Source organism: Pseudorca crassidens, chromosome 1 (genome assembly GCF_039906515.1).
Source record: "Pseudorca crassidens isolate mPseCra1 chromosome 1, mPseCra1.hap1, whole genome shotgun sequence".
Lineage (NCBI taxonomy): Eukaryota > Metazoa > Chordata > Mammalia > Artiodactyla > Delphinidae > Pseudorca > Pseudorca crassidens.
The window spans coordinates 135,185,438-135,199,971 of NC_090296.1; positions in this window are offsets into that span (position 1 = coordinate 135,185,438).

A 14,534-nucleotide genomic window follows, 5' to 3' on the forward strand; every position below is an offset into this window, starting at 1 on the left:
AAGAATATTTTGTCTGATATGAGAATTGCTACTACAGCTTTCTTTTGATTTCCATTTGCATGGAGTATCTTTTTCCATCCCCTCACTTTCAGTCTGTATGTGTCCCTAGGTCTGAAGTGGGTCTCTTGTAGACAGCATAGATACAGGTCTTGTTTTTGTATCCATTCAGTCAGTCTATATCTTTTGGTGGGAGCATTTAATCCATTTACATTTAAGGTAATTATTGATATGTATGTTCCTATTACCATTTTCTTAATTGTTTTGGATTCATTATTGTAGGTATTTTCCTTCTCTTGTATTTCCTGCCTAGAGAAGTTCCTTTGGCATTTGTTGTAAACCTGGTTTTGTGTGCTGAATTCTCTTAGCCTTTGCTTGTCTGTAAAGGTTTTAATTTCTCCATCAAATCTGAATGAGATGCTTGCTGGGTAGAGTAATCTTGATTGTAGGTTTTTCCCTTTCATCACTTTAAATATGTCCTGCACTCCCTTTTGGCTTGCAGAGTTTCTGCTGAAAGATCAGCTGTTAACCTTATGAGGATTCCTTTGTATGTTATTTGTTATTCCTCCCTTGCTGCTTTTAATTTTTTTTCTTGGTATTTAATTTTTAATAGTTTGATTAATATATGTCTTGGTATGTTTTGCCTTGGATTTATCCTGTATAGGACTCTGTGTGCTTCCTGGACTTGATTAACTATTTCTTTCCCCATGTTAGGGAAGTGTTCAACTATAACCTCTTCAAATATTTTCTCAGTCCCTTTCTTTTTCTCTTCTTCTTCTGGGACCCCTATAATTCAAATGTTGGTGTGTTTAATTTTGTCCCAGAGGTGTCTCAGATTGTCCTCAATTCTTTTCATTCTTTTTTCTTTATTCTGCTCTGTGGTAATTATTTCCACTATTTAATCTTCCAGGTCACTTATCCATTCATCAGCCTCAGTTATTCTGCTATTGATTCTTCTAGAGAATTTTTAATTTCATTTATTGTGTTGTTCCACATTGTTTGCTCTTTAGTTCTTCTAGGTCTTTGTTAAAAGTTTCTTTTATTTTCTCCATTCTGGTTCCAAGATTTGGGATCAAATTTACTATCATTACTCTTTATTCTTTTTCAGGTAGATTGCCTATTTCCTCTTCATTTATTAGTTCTGGTGGGTTTTTACCTTGCTCCTTCATCTGCTGTGTGTTTCTCTGTCTTCTCATATTGCTTAACTTACTGTGTTTGGGGTCTCCTTTTCGCAGGCTGCAGGTTCGTAGTTCCCGTTGTTTTTGGTTTCTGCCCCCAGTGGCTAAGGTTTGTTCAGTGGGTTATGTAGGCTTCCTGGTGGAGGGGACTAGTGCCTGTGTTCTGCTGGATGAGGCTGGATCTTGTCTTTCTGGTGGGCAGGTCCACTTCTGGTGGTGTGTTTTGGGGTGTCTGTGACCTTATTATGACTTTAGGCAGCCTCTCTGCTAATGGATGGGGCTGTGTTCCTGTCTTGCTAGTTGTTTGGCATAGGGTGTCCAGCACTGTAGCTTGCTGGTCGTTGAGTGAAACTGGGTCTTGGCGTTGATATGAGATCTCTGGGAGACTTTCGCCATTTCATATTACCTGTAGCTGTGAGGTCTCTGGTGGACAAATATCCTGAACTTGGCTCTCCCACCTCAGAGGCACAGGCCTGTTGCCCTGCCAGAACACCAAGACCCTGTCATCCACATGGCTCAGAATAAAAGGAAGAAAACAAGAAAGAAAAAAAGAATAGAAAATAAAATAAAGTTATTAAAGTAAAAAATAAAAATAATAATTATTAAAAATAAAAAGTAATTTAAAAATAATTTTAAAAAGAAAGAAAGAAGAGAGCAACCAAACCAAAAAACAAATCCACCAATGATAACAAGTGCTAAAATCTATACTAAAAATAAAAACAAAAAAACAAAAATGGACAGACAGACCCCTAGGACAAATGGTAAAAGCAAAGCTATACGGACAAAATCACACACAGAAGCATACACATACACACTCGCAAAAAGAGAAAAAGGAAAAAATATATATATATACATTGTTGCTCCCAAAGTCCACTGCCTCAATTTGGGATGATTTGTTGTCTATTCAGGTATTCCACCAATGCAGGGTACATCAAGTTGATTGTGGAGCTTTAATCCGCTGCTCCTGCAGCTGCTGGGAGAAATTTCCCTTTCTCTTCTTTGTTTGCACAGCTCCCAGGGTTCAGCTTTGGATTTGGACCCACCTCTTCATGTAGGTCGCCTGAGGGCTTCTGTTCTTCGCTCAGACAGGACGGAGTTAAAGTAGCAGCTGATTCGGGGGCTCTGGCTCACTCAGGCTGGGCGGAGGGAGGGGTACGGTTGCGGGGTGAGCCTGTGGCAGCAGAGGCCAGCGTGACATTGCACCAGCGTGAGGCGTGCCATGCATTCTCCCGGGGAAGTTGTCCCTGGGTCACCGGACCCTGGTGGTGGTGGGCTGCACAGGCTCCTGGGAGGGGAGGTGTGGATAGTGACCTGTGCTTGCACACAGACTTCTTGGTGGCTGCAGTAGCAGCCTTAGTGTCTCGTGGCCGTCTCTGGGGTCCACGCTGATAGCTGTGGCTCGCGCCCGTCTCTGGAGCTCCTTTCAGCGGCACTCTTAATCCCTTCTCCTAGTGCACCAGGAAACAAAGAGGCAAGAAAAAGTCTCTTGCCTCTTAGGCAGCTCCAGACTTTTTCCCGGACTCCTTCCCGGCTAGTCGTGGTGCACTAGCCCCCTTCAGGCTGTGTTCACGCCGCCAACCCCAGTCCTTTCCCTGGGATCTGACCTGCAAAGCCCGAGCCTCAGCTCCCAGCCCCCGCCCGCCCCGGCGGGTGAGCAGACAAGCCTCTCGGGCTGGTAAGTGCTTGTTGGCACCGATCCTCTGTGCGGGAACCTCTCCACTTTGCCCTCCGCACCCCCCGTTGCTACGCTCTCCTCTGTGGCTCCGAAGCTCGCCCCCTCCGCCACTCGAAGTCTCTGCCCGTGAAGGGGCTTCTAGTGTGTGGAAACCTTTCCTCCTTCACGTCTCCCTCGCACTGGTGCAGGTCCTGTCCCTATTCTTTTTTCTCTGTTGTTTCTTTTTTCTTTTGCCCTACCCAGGTATGTGGGGAGTCTCTTGCCTTTTGGGAGGTCTGAGTTCTTCTGCCAGCATTCAGTAGGTGTTCTGTAGGTGTTGTTCCATGTGTAGATGTATTCTTGGTGTATCTGTGGGGAGGAAGGTGATCTCCGAGTCTTACTCTTCTGCCATCTTGAAGCTCCTCCTCTCTTTTTTTTAAAGTGTGTTATAAAAATATGTTAGTTCATCCCTGTAGTACTGAAAGCAAGAGAATGGGGGAGGAAATGTTGAAATAAGGTTGCTTTTTAATCCATGCACCCAAGTGGGGATGCATGATGTTTATGATTCTGCAAGAAGGGGTGCCAAGGGGATGATGCAGCAGTGCTGTCAAAACTTTAACTCATCTTTCTGACCATTTTGTTAGCTATTGCAGTTACTAGTGAAATTTAGATTATTCTCTAAACAACTATTTTCAGGACAAAAAATAAAAACAGATTATTCAGGCAAATGAATTTTGTTATGGTGAATCAAAAACAACAGAATTGGAAACAAGCAGACAAATCCAAAAGGTGAGACATTCTGCAGACAAACTGGCCCATTCTCTCTAACAAGTCATGGTCATGGGAAAGGGAATGTGCTGAATTGCAAGGGACTTGGGCATAATAGCCAAGTTCAATGTGTGGTCCTGCAACGCACCCTATAAAGGGTATTTGAGGTCAATTGTGTAATCTAATCACAGCCTGAGTATCAGTACATGAATTTACTGAAATGGAAACATGTGGCTCATTGATTGGAAAATGCAGATTGCAAAGCATTATGTATAGTATTATCTCATTTTGCTGAAAAATATACATCCACACAGAAAGAATCAGAAGGATATGCATGGGCTGTTAACAGTAGTAAAGTCTATAATAAAATAGTTTTTTAAAAAAGAACTCCACTGATTTTCTATTTATCTTGCTGAAAAGTGCATGGAGAATTGTCTTTTTATGTTTTATAACTAAATGGACTCAAATATCAAGTGGGGAAAATATTCCATTGAAGTAGACAGGTCCAAGGTGACATGTAATCATTCTCACATACGCTGCTTAAGAACCTTTTGTATTTGTCAAAGTCAAGTTCACCGATCACTTCCTTTTACGTTTATCTGACAATCAGGGCTATTTTCATGAGTTAGAGGAAAGCAAACTGATTTCTCCTTTGCCTGTAGTTATTAGAAGATGCACTTGACACCCCTGATTTGAAATTACCTGTGTCTTGAGATACTGTCTTGGTGCTGAGTGAACTAATGAAAGACTCTTTGGAGATACTGGGTTCTTAGAATCCTGAGTAGTACTCTGCTAGAATGATACACTGCAGCCCCTGACTTTGACATACAGTCAATGAATTTTAAGCCTTAGCAAGTGAATCTTCCTTTGCATGACTCTATTTATAAAGACAAATACTGAAAAATTGTCTACATTTACTAAAACTACTCAAATGTTCTTGTGCCCCCTTCTGCTACTGATTAAGAACTATTTCTATAGGGGCTTCCCTGGTGGCGCAGTGGTTGAGAGTCCACCTGCCGATGCAGGGGACACGGATTCGTGACCCGGTCCGGGAAGATCTCACATGCCACGGAGTGGCTGGGCCCGTGAGCCATGGCTGCTGAGCCTGTGCATCCAGAGCCTGTGCTCCGCAACGTGAGAGGCCACAACAGGGAGAGGCCCGCGTACAGCAAAAAAAAAAAAAAAAAAAAAGAACTATTTCTATAAAAGGTTATCAAATTCAAGTTCACTTTCTTATTATTTTTATTATATCACATGTACCCATTTTTAATTAAAGCACCCTGTATTGTAATGAGTTTTCAATTTATTTGCATTCAGTTAATGAGCTTTGAAAAAGAACCACATCCATAACCCTCCTCTATTCTTTTCCTTTTAAAATGTTATGAAGATAGTTATTTGGGAAATAGCAACTCCAAAGTCAGAAGTTTCAAAACCATTTAAATAGCAAAAAACAAAAGCCCAAAACCACCAAGTGTAAGAAGTTGTTTTTGTGACAGGTATGGCCCCAAAGCCAAGTGATGATCTCTGACAAGGTACCACGAGACATAACTGATGGGATAACTTCCTTTTGGCAAACCCATAAAGGTGCAACATAGATTAAAGAGCATTTAACAAATTCTTTATGAAGAGGAGGAGATCACACAGCCTGCTAAAAGTTGGACCATCACTGTCATTTGGGGATTGTTTACCTCAAAAGGCTAAGGTTTTTTGGAAAATTTTAATTGTTGCAATCTTCCCTCTAGTGATAATTTGGTATTAATCCTACCTCTGTGCATTTGTCTTGTTTTTAGTAGAAAGAATACCTACCTCATTCAGTATTTTTTGCATTGAACCAGGTCAACTGAAGCATCTTTCACTTTAACTACAGTACCTGGGATTTTAAATGGATCCTGGTTTTAGCTTTCTCTTTTATGAATTTGGAATATTTCACATTATCTATATTTCCTTTTTTTCTCTCTCTCGTGAGAAGTGAAATTACCTCAATATTCCCTTCCCCATCTCAGTTCTTTGATGTAGCATTATCCTTTTCCCCCAGTGATGAACACCCTTTAAGGCAATAATCCCTTTCCTCTGCAACAAAAGAATCTGGACTTTTTCACTAAAGTCCAGTTCAGCAAAATACAGCCATCTGCTTGACTCTGTGTCTTAAATGTCGCATTGCTTTGATGAGCAAACAGATGCCCAGCTGACGACTATACAGGTATAATGGGACGGGTACGGAATGTCTCAGTTCAGGGCCACTTCATAGGTAGATATTGGGACCTCACCCAGTTTTATCCTTAATTGATGAAAACAAAGGAAGTGTTTGAGTCATTTTAATATCTTTATTAAGTTGTGTCTTAGTTTGCTCTTTTTGAAGATTAATTCTGGTCTTTGTCTCTCTCTCTTTTTTTTTTTTTTTTTTTTTTCCGGTACGCAGGCCTCTCACAGCTGTGGCCTCTTCCGTTGCGGAGCACAGCCTCCAGACTCGCAGGCTCAGTGGCCATGGCTCACAGGCCCAACCGCTCCTCGGCATGTGGGATCTTCCCGGACCGGGTCACGAACCTGTGTCCCCTGCATCGGCAGGCGGACTCTCAACCACTGCGCCACCAGGGAAGCCCTGTCTCTCTTCTTTGATAGCTGCCATTCAATCTTGTTTTGAAAAATATTTCCACTGTACTGGGGAGTGGTTTGGGGAAGTGGGAATAAATGTGTTCACATATGTAGTTGAGGATGAGAAAATAGAATGGATAATTGGATTTGAGTAAACAGGCTCATTATCCAAACTCGAGACACCAAAATATGAAATTAAAGTAAATGGTTTATCATGTATTTATTTGTATAAATAAAGTAAATTGTATCACTTAATTCTATAAGATATTACAAATTCTAAAAAGGTAGTGGTCAGATATTTTGTTTCATTTGTGTCCAACTTCTTTCACCAAGGGCTAAACAATTCAAAATACAGCATATATCTGTGAACTTTCCAGGATACAGATGCAAAATGACCATATTTTTTAGTTAGATGAAACCTTGGAGAACTTTGGAAGAGCCTCCGGTTTGTTCACAGGTAGGTAACTGAGCAAGGCCTGGAAATGTTTCCATACCCACTCTGGGTCAAAGGCCCATTTGTACCAGAACTGGAATCAGAATTGGAATCAGTCAATCCTTACTGGCAGCAGTCAGGATCATACTTCTGTACTTTAACAGAAAGAGTTAGGAAGCTTAAGTTCATCTTCTTATTCATCTTAGCATCCATACCCTACTGGCAGTCTTAGGGTTAACCACTTACCTTCTGGTCAATATTGAAGCTTTTATTAAGTTCTGTGAGAGCCTAAAACGTGTGTTTGGGGAGTGGGGGAATTGTATGCAGTATTTTATGTACTCTAGCATGGTATAAATTAACTAGAAAGTCAATAGACAATCTATAGGCACTTTACAATATTTATCTCCACCACAAATGTATAAGGAATGGATTTGGTCTGGTACGTAGGATTGGGACCCTTGGAGACTTCCAGGTAGGGGTGGGAGAGGAAAAGCAGAATGAAATTTAGCAACTTCCAATTTAGACATGTGGAGCAATTTGGCTGCTTCTATGTGGTAAGTTAAGTGTCATGAAATTGGGGGTAAGAAGCATATCTGTGCATCTATTTAACACATTTGTCTTCAAAATATATTTCACTAGACATAGTATGAGCAGTTGCCAGATGCAAGGACACTTTTAGAAGCTATTTTAAGACAATCATATTCTAGAAAATAATTTAAACAACAAAATAATAAAGATTTACCCAGTAGGGAGAGGGACCAGAGTTCAAGGAGATCCTCAGAAGGAAATGGTCTCTGCTTTAAACCTAAAGGATTAGAGAAAAGCGTGTGGAAGGGGAGGAAGAGACTGAAAGAAATTATAGATTGCTAGAGAGTAAAGATATGAGGCAAGAGAAGTAATAAGGGACCAGATTCTAAAACTACGTTCAGGAGCCTAGACCTTGTTTTGAGGGCATCGTGGAACCATTAATGGCTTAAGGAAGGGCAATGGTATGATGAGATCTACATTTTAGGGAGATCCCAGTGGCTGCAGAAGGACACCAGTAGTAGGGAGACCAGAAGCAGAGAGGCTGTTAGGCTGCTGTGGCAGCCTCTGGAGGAGGGAGTCTCTGCAGAGCACATGAGAGAAGCAGTCAAATTACTCCTCAAGTCTAAATTGGCAGTTGCTAAATTTCATTCTCCTTTCCTCTCACACCTCTACCTGGAAGTCTCCAAGGGTCCCAATCCTGTGTACCAGACCAAATCCATTCCTTATAAATTTGCTTCAGTCACAAAGCTGAAAGACAAGGAGGAAGCTAGGTGTGATGGCCTACATTGGACCTCAGATCAGGTCCTCATAGAAATTAATAACAATAGACTTCCTGTGTATGTGACATAAACCCCACAACAAGTTCATTTGGGAGGTACTATTATCCCCACTTTCCTTGCCAAGAAACGAGCACAGGAAGAGAGGGTAATGTGCTCAAAGTCACACAGCCAGGAGGAGGCTCCCAGATGATCTAACTTTGGGGCCCAGACTAAGCGCCATTGCTTGCCTCTGTTATGACCAAGGCCCATATGACTGTCTGGAGACCTACCACCATCTATTACATCATTTTTATGGAAAATTGGGTTCCAGTTCCCAAAAATCAGCAATCAAGTGTACATTTGAAGCAAGTCTCACTAATAGAAAAATTGGAAGACTGATGAGAAGGAAACTATAAAAGTTGATACAGGGCCATAAAAGAAGATTCAAGTAAATAAAGGGACATCCTGTGCTCCTAGACAGCAGTGCTGAAGACTATAATTACAGCAGTACTCTGCCAAACTGATTTATAAATTTAATCAAAACCAAAACACAATAGCAACATTTTTTGGAATTCAACAGATAAATTCCAATATTTATCCCAAAGAACAATAGTATACAAGAATAGCCAAGGAAGTTAAAAGAAAGACAAAGAATTATAATGGGGCAGAGACTACCATATGAATAGCAGAATATATTATAAAGCCATAATAGTTAAAATTATCTATTGGTGTTGTCTTCAATAAATAAATCACTAGAGACAATAGAAAACCCCAAACCAAACATATGCATATAGGTAGATAAAGAGATTATATATATATATGTAGGTATAGATATAAATGTATGTATAGGAATTTAATATGTGACAATGGAGGGATTTTGAAATAATGGAGAAGTGGCAGAATATCCAATAAATGTTATTGAGAACACTGTCTATTCAATTGAGAAAAAAACAAAAAACAAAAGCTACATCACTATGGAGAATACTCAAAATAAATTCCAGATGAATTTAAAAACTGAAGAAAGAACAAAGCTATTAACAGAAATTCTTGAAGGAATTTATTTTCTTAAAAAATATTTTTAAGATACCAAACATAAATACCGAAAAGAAAAGATCAATAAATTTGGCTTCATTAAATGTGCAATGTAGGGGAAATATAATAGATGGAATTCAAAGTCAAGTGATAGGCTTAGAGGAATATTCACTATTGCAAGCAAAAAACTATTATTCAGAATATAAAAGAACACCTATAGGCCAATAAGATGAAGAAAATTTATCCAATAGAAAAATTGATACCAAATTAGCCAAAACAATTTTGAAAAAGAAGAAGAATATTGAAGAACCAACATTTCATGACTTCAAAACTTACTACAAAGCTACAATAATCTAGACAATATGGGCTTAACATAAACATAGACATATAAACAATACAATGGAGGCTTCAGGGAAGAAACAAACCATACATTTATGGTCAATTGAACTCTACTCACATCATACAAAAAATTAACTCTAAATTAATTAAAGACCTTTAATATGAGTTAAAACTATAAGCTTTTAGAAGAAAACAAAGGAGAAAATCTTTGTGACTTTGGATTTTGGTGTCACAATGACAATAAAGCAAAAGTCACAAAACAAAAAATAGGTAAATTGAACCTCATCAAAATTTAAAACTTTGATGCTTCAAAGGACACCATCAAGAAAATGAAAAGACAACCCACAGGTTGGGAGACAATATCTGCAAATCATATGTCTGATAAGGGTCTTGTATTCAGAAAAAAACAACAGAAACAACTCTGACAACTGAACAACTAAAAAGACAAATAACCCATTTCAGAAAATGGGCAAAGGATTTGAATAAGCATTTCTCCAATGAAGATATTTAAGTGGCCAGTAAGCACATGATAATACGGTCAACATCACTATTCATTAGGGAAATGCAAATCAAAACCACAATATGATACTATTTCACACCCACTAGGAAGACTATTATCAAAAGGCAGATAATAACAAGTATTAGCAATGATGTAGAGAATCTGGAGCCCTCTTACATTGCTGGTGTGAACATAAAATGGCAAAGACACTTCGGAAAACAATCTGGTTGTTCCTCAAAGTACCAGACATAATTCTTATATGACCCAGTGAGTATACCCAAGAAAATTGAAAACATATATTCAAACAAAAGCTTGTTCATGAATATTCAGAGCAGTATTATTCCTAATAGCCAAAACGTATGAACAATCCAAAAGTCCATCAGTCGACGAATGGATAGATAAAATGGTATAGCAATACAACGAAGTAGTATTCAGTCACAAAAAGGAATGAAGTACCGATACATGCTACAACATGGAGGGAATTTTGCAAACATTACAGTAAGTGAAAACAGCCAGGCACAAAACGTCACATATTGAATAATTTCATCTATATGCAATGTTCAGAATAGGCAAATCCTTAGAGACAGACAGAAGATTGGTGGTTGCCAGGGAAGGGTAATAGGCAGTAACTGCAAATGGGTATGAGATTTCTTTGGGGGATGATCAATGTACAACTCTGTAAATACACAAAAACCACTGAATTGGGTGAATTTTAAAATTTGTGAGTTATATGTCAAATAAGCTTTTATTTTATTAAAGGGTAAGGATTGAACAGAAAATCCACAGAAGGTCAATACAAACATGAAGATATACTCAACTTTATTGGCAATCAGGGAAACACAATTAAAATCACGATATACCATTTCATATCCACCAGATTTGCAAAAGTCAACACATCTGACAATCCCCAGACCTAAAGAGGATGTAATGTAATAAGAAACCCTGTAGAGACTGGTGGGACTTGAATCAGTACAGCTCCTCTGGAGGACAACATGGCAACAGGAAAACTGCAAATACATGAATTCATTGTCTCAGAAATCCTACTTCTGGTTTAAACCCTAGAGAAGGCCCTACAGGTGCCCAAGTCCTACCCACCTATATTCATTACATCATTATCATAAATAGCACACTACTGTAAATAACTTATATTTTTATCAAGGAAGGACTATTTAAATAAACTGTGGTGTATCTGTACTATGGAATATTATGCAGCCTACTAAAAGAATCAGGCAAATCTCTATGTACTCACATGTACAATTCTTTAAGCCATATCAAGTTTCTAAAAATTGCAAATAATGGGTACAGTTTGCCTCCACTTGTGATTTAAGACACCAATTATATTTTTGTACATTTACATGCATATGTCTGCACTTGTGCAGAAAAGGACCCACAAAGACCCAAAACCCATTGTTTGCAATAGTGGGCTCTGAGAAGGGAGTGGGTGTCGAGGAGGGCTTTAATTTTATGTATGCTGCTTGTTTTTATTTATAATGAGAATTGTTCCTCTTGTATAAATCAGAAAAAATTTGGAAGGAAATTAGGAAAGAATGAAAGAAGGAGGAAGGAGAGCTTGCAGGCAGGTGAATCACATTTACAAAGTGGGGAGGGAGGCTGCCTGTCATTGGGTTTGCTGCCTGGAACCCCACTGAGTCAATAGTTTTGTGACTATTAAACTCACAGTTATGGCATCTATTGACTGAATTCTAATTTATAATGTCCCCATAGCAAAAATTTCCAAGCGGACATCCACAGAAATAATTATTATAAAGTACTCTGTTCTTGAGAATTATGAATAACGCTCCCTCCCATCATCAACTGAGCAAACCTGTTGGATTAAAGCCATCAAAGATTGTTTACCAAGCAGCGAGCCTGCATAATACACGTGCTCTGCTCACAGCCCTCCGCTCCCTCTGCTACTTTGATTTAAGAGCATTAGGAAACTGTGTAATTTTTTGGTCCTCTTTTTATTTCCATGGTAATTTATGTCTGTGGGTAAGCATTTTATTTTATCAAGACATGGGGCTAGAGTTATTTTCCGAGGTGCTTGAGTTTTCCTTTGATGCCACTGAAATTAAAGGCAGAGCGGTAGAGAGTACCCATGCTGTTTGTCACAGAGTCAGAGGTTAGAATTATGTTGGCTGCCATTTATTGTGAGTATTCCATGCCAGTAGTTAGGGTAGCACTTCTCATGGGCAATGCAGTATTATTAATATTGCAGACATCAAAACATTTGTGAATGGGATATAATTGACTTGTCAGTCACATTAACAATATCCCCTGTGGAATACCATTCCAACAATGGCCAAGCAGAATATTCCTAGGTTATTTACATCTGACTCTTTAAGTCTTAAATCTTTGAAAAAATTCTAAAGATTTATTTTAGTTTTAACACAGTGAGAGATACGATTTTGTGTGTGTGTTATGTAAGAAACTTAAGAGCAAAGCTTACTGTCAATGCTGCTAATAAATGTTTCTGAAAACTAACCAACATGTGAAAATATGGTCCACAATATTAGATGATTTTTAGGAAATAATTAGGGTCCTCTAATGTCGTGGGATTATGATAAAAATCTACAAATGTTTAACTATTAAGTTTTGATTAGACAAATACATTAAAACTTTAAGCTGAGGTTTAAAAGATTCTGTAAAGTGAAAAGACATAAAAATCCCATGTTAAATATATAGTTTGAAGAAAATATATGAAGAAAGCATCAGCTAAAATGTAAAATTTGAACATGATATAAAATTCTACCTTTCTATCAGTAGGTTAAAATTAATTTTATCTTGAAATGGATCCTAGGCAGGAGCAATTCTCTAGCTAAAAATAAAATTGAAGTCCTCCGCTGATTGCAAGGTAAAATTAATAGGGGTTAGTAATGTATATGTAAATACTTAAATATCCAGAATACAGAAAAACTCAGAGGTATTATAAGGAAGTCACTTTCTAAATGGTGTATAACATTTGTTTTACAAGCAAATTGGTTATTTTCAATCAGAACTTCATTGGTGTTTAAGGAAAGAAGAGAAATGTTCAACAGAGTAAGTGTTTTTCAAATTAATTTACCTGTGAATTTTTTTTACAGTGAGACATGCTGTTTTGTTATTCAGATTTTTATAGGAATATCTAATAAGGAATGAATAACGAGCCATTTTATTTACATAAGAGCCTTCTGCCTTTTATTTCGCCCATATTATCTGTCCAGCTCAGGAATAATTCTCAGATCTTGGACTGAGTTCCTTTATGTACATAAATAAATTTCAAAAAGTTGCCTTATGGAAATAGTTCAGTGACATTAACAAATTCTGCTCCAAGACATTTAGGGTTTTCCGGAAGCCTCCTTCTTCTTTTACCTAGGTCAATGTCATAGGTAAAGTAAGTTAAAAAACACTTTGGGGCTTCCCTTGTGGCACAGTGGTTGGGGGTCCGCCTGCTGATGCAGGGGACGCAGGTTCGTGCCCCGGTCCAGGAAGATCCCACATGCTCTTCCCACATGCCGCGGATCGGCTGGGCCCGTGACCCATGGCCACTGGGCCTGCGCGTCCGGAGCCTGTGCTCTGCAGCGGGAGAGGCCACAGCAGTGAGAGGCCCGCGTACTGCAAAAAACAAACAAACAAAAAAACACTTTGAAAATATGTTCAAAAAATTGAGATGCCATGGTTAGACTAAGACTAGCTAACCATTGAGGCAGTCTTCCATCTTAAACACCCCCCTAGTCTGATGTCTGTATAATGGACCCTTTCATTCACAAAACAATCATTTATAGATCATCTAATACATGGCAAGTACTAAGGCGGGTGCTGAGGATGCTGAGGTGAGCAACATAGTATAGAGTGGGAGAGAGAAATTTTATAATATTATCAAGCAGATATATAATTACAAACCTTATGAAGATCATGAAGAAGGGGGGCTATGACACTGTATAAGAAAAACTTTATCTAGTCTGTGTGTCAGGGAAGTGATATTTGAACCTGGGAAGTGAAATTGGGAGATATTAACAAACTCTGCCAATACCCCATACAATCAGGTGGTTCCTAACTTGCACTAAATTGCTTATAACTATTTTTATGAACAGGCTACACACACTGAGTCAACAGGGAGAACTAGAATGTTTGAAAAGTGCTCAGCTAAGCTTTTGACCTTGATGGCTGCAGGAACAGTTCTGTGGATCACGTGTCTTTTGGGAGAGTAAGTGTCTAAATATGGGGTGGCCAAATCAAGCTGTAAGATGAGAATTCTTAAATTTTTAAGCCACACGAGATAAGAATCTAATAGCAAATATTCATGCTTGAGATTAGGAAACACTGCCATATAATTTATATGGTTTCCAATCTTTTTTTCTCTGTAGAAAATCTAAGAATCATGATTTTTTTAAACATAACTGTAATACCTTATGTGTAATTAGGTTGCCAAAATAAAAATGTTAACAGTGTACTGCTGACCTTCCCAAATATTCATTGAAAAATTGTCACGAAACAAACTACCTTTTCTCTTTAGCCTAGATTACTTCAAGTTTAAACAGCAGAAAAAGGAAAAAATAATCAGTAGAGAGGAAAATAGCAATTTGAAATTTTTAATTCTGAAATTTAGTAATAGTGAGACAAATGGCCCTCAGAATTACATATATGTATAAATTATCAGGTAGCTGGGATCAAATAGACTTTAAAATAACCTGTGGTTGTCTGTTGATAATTTTTCATTAGCTCCAGACTGATTGTTTCCTTTAGCAACTCTATAAAAATCTGAATTAACGTGCTG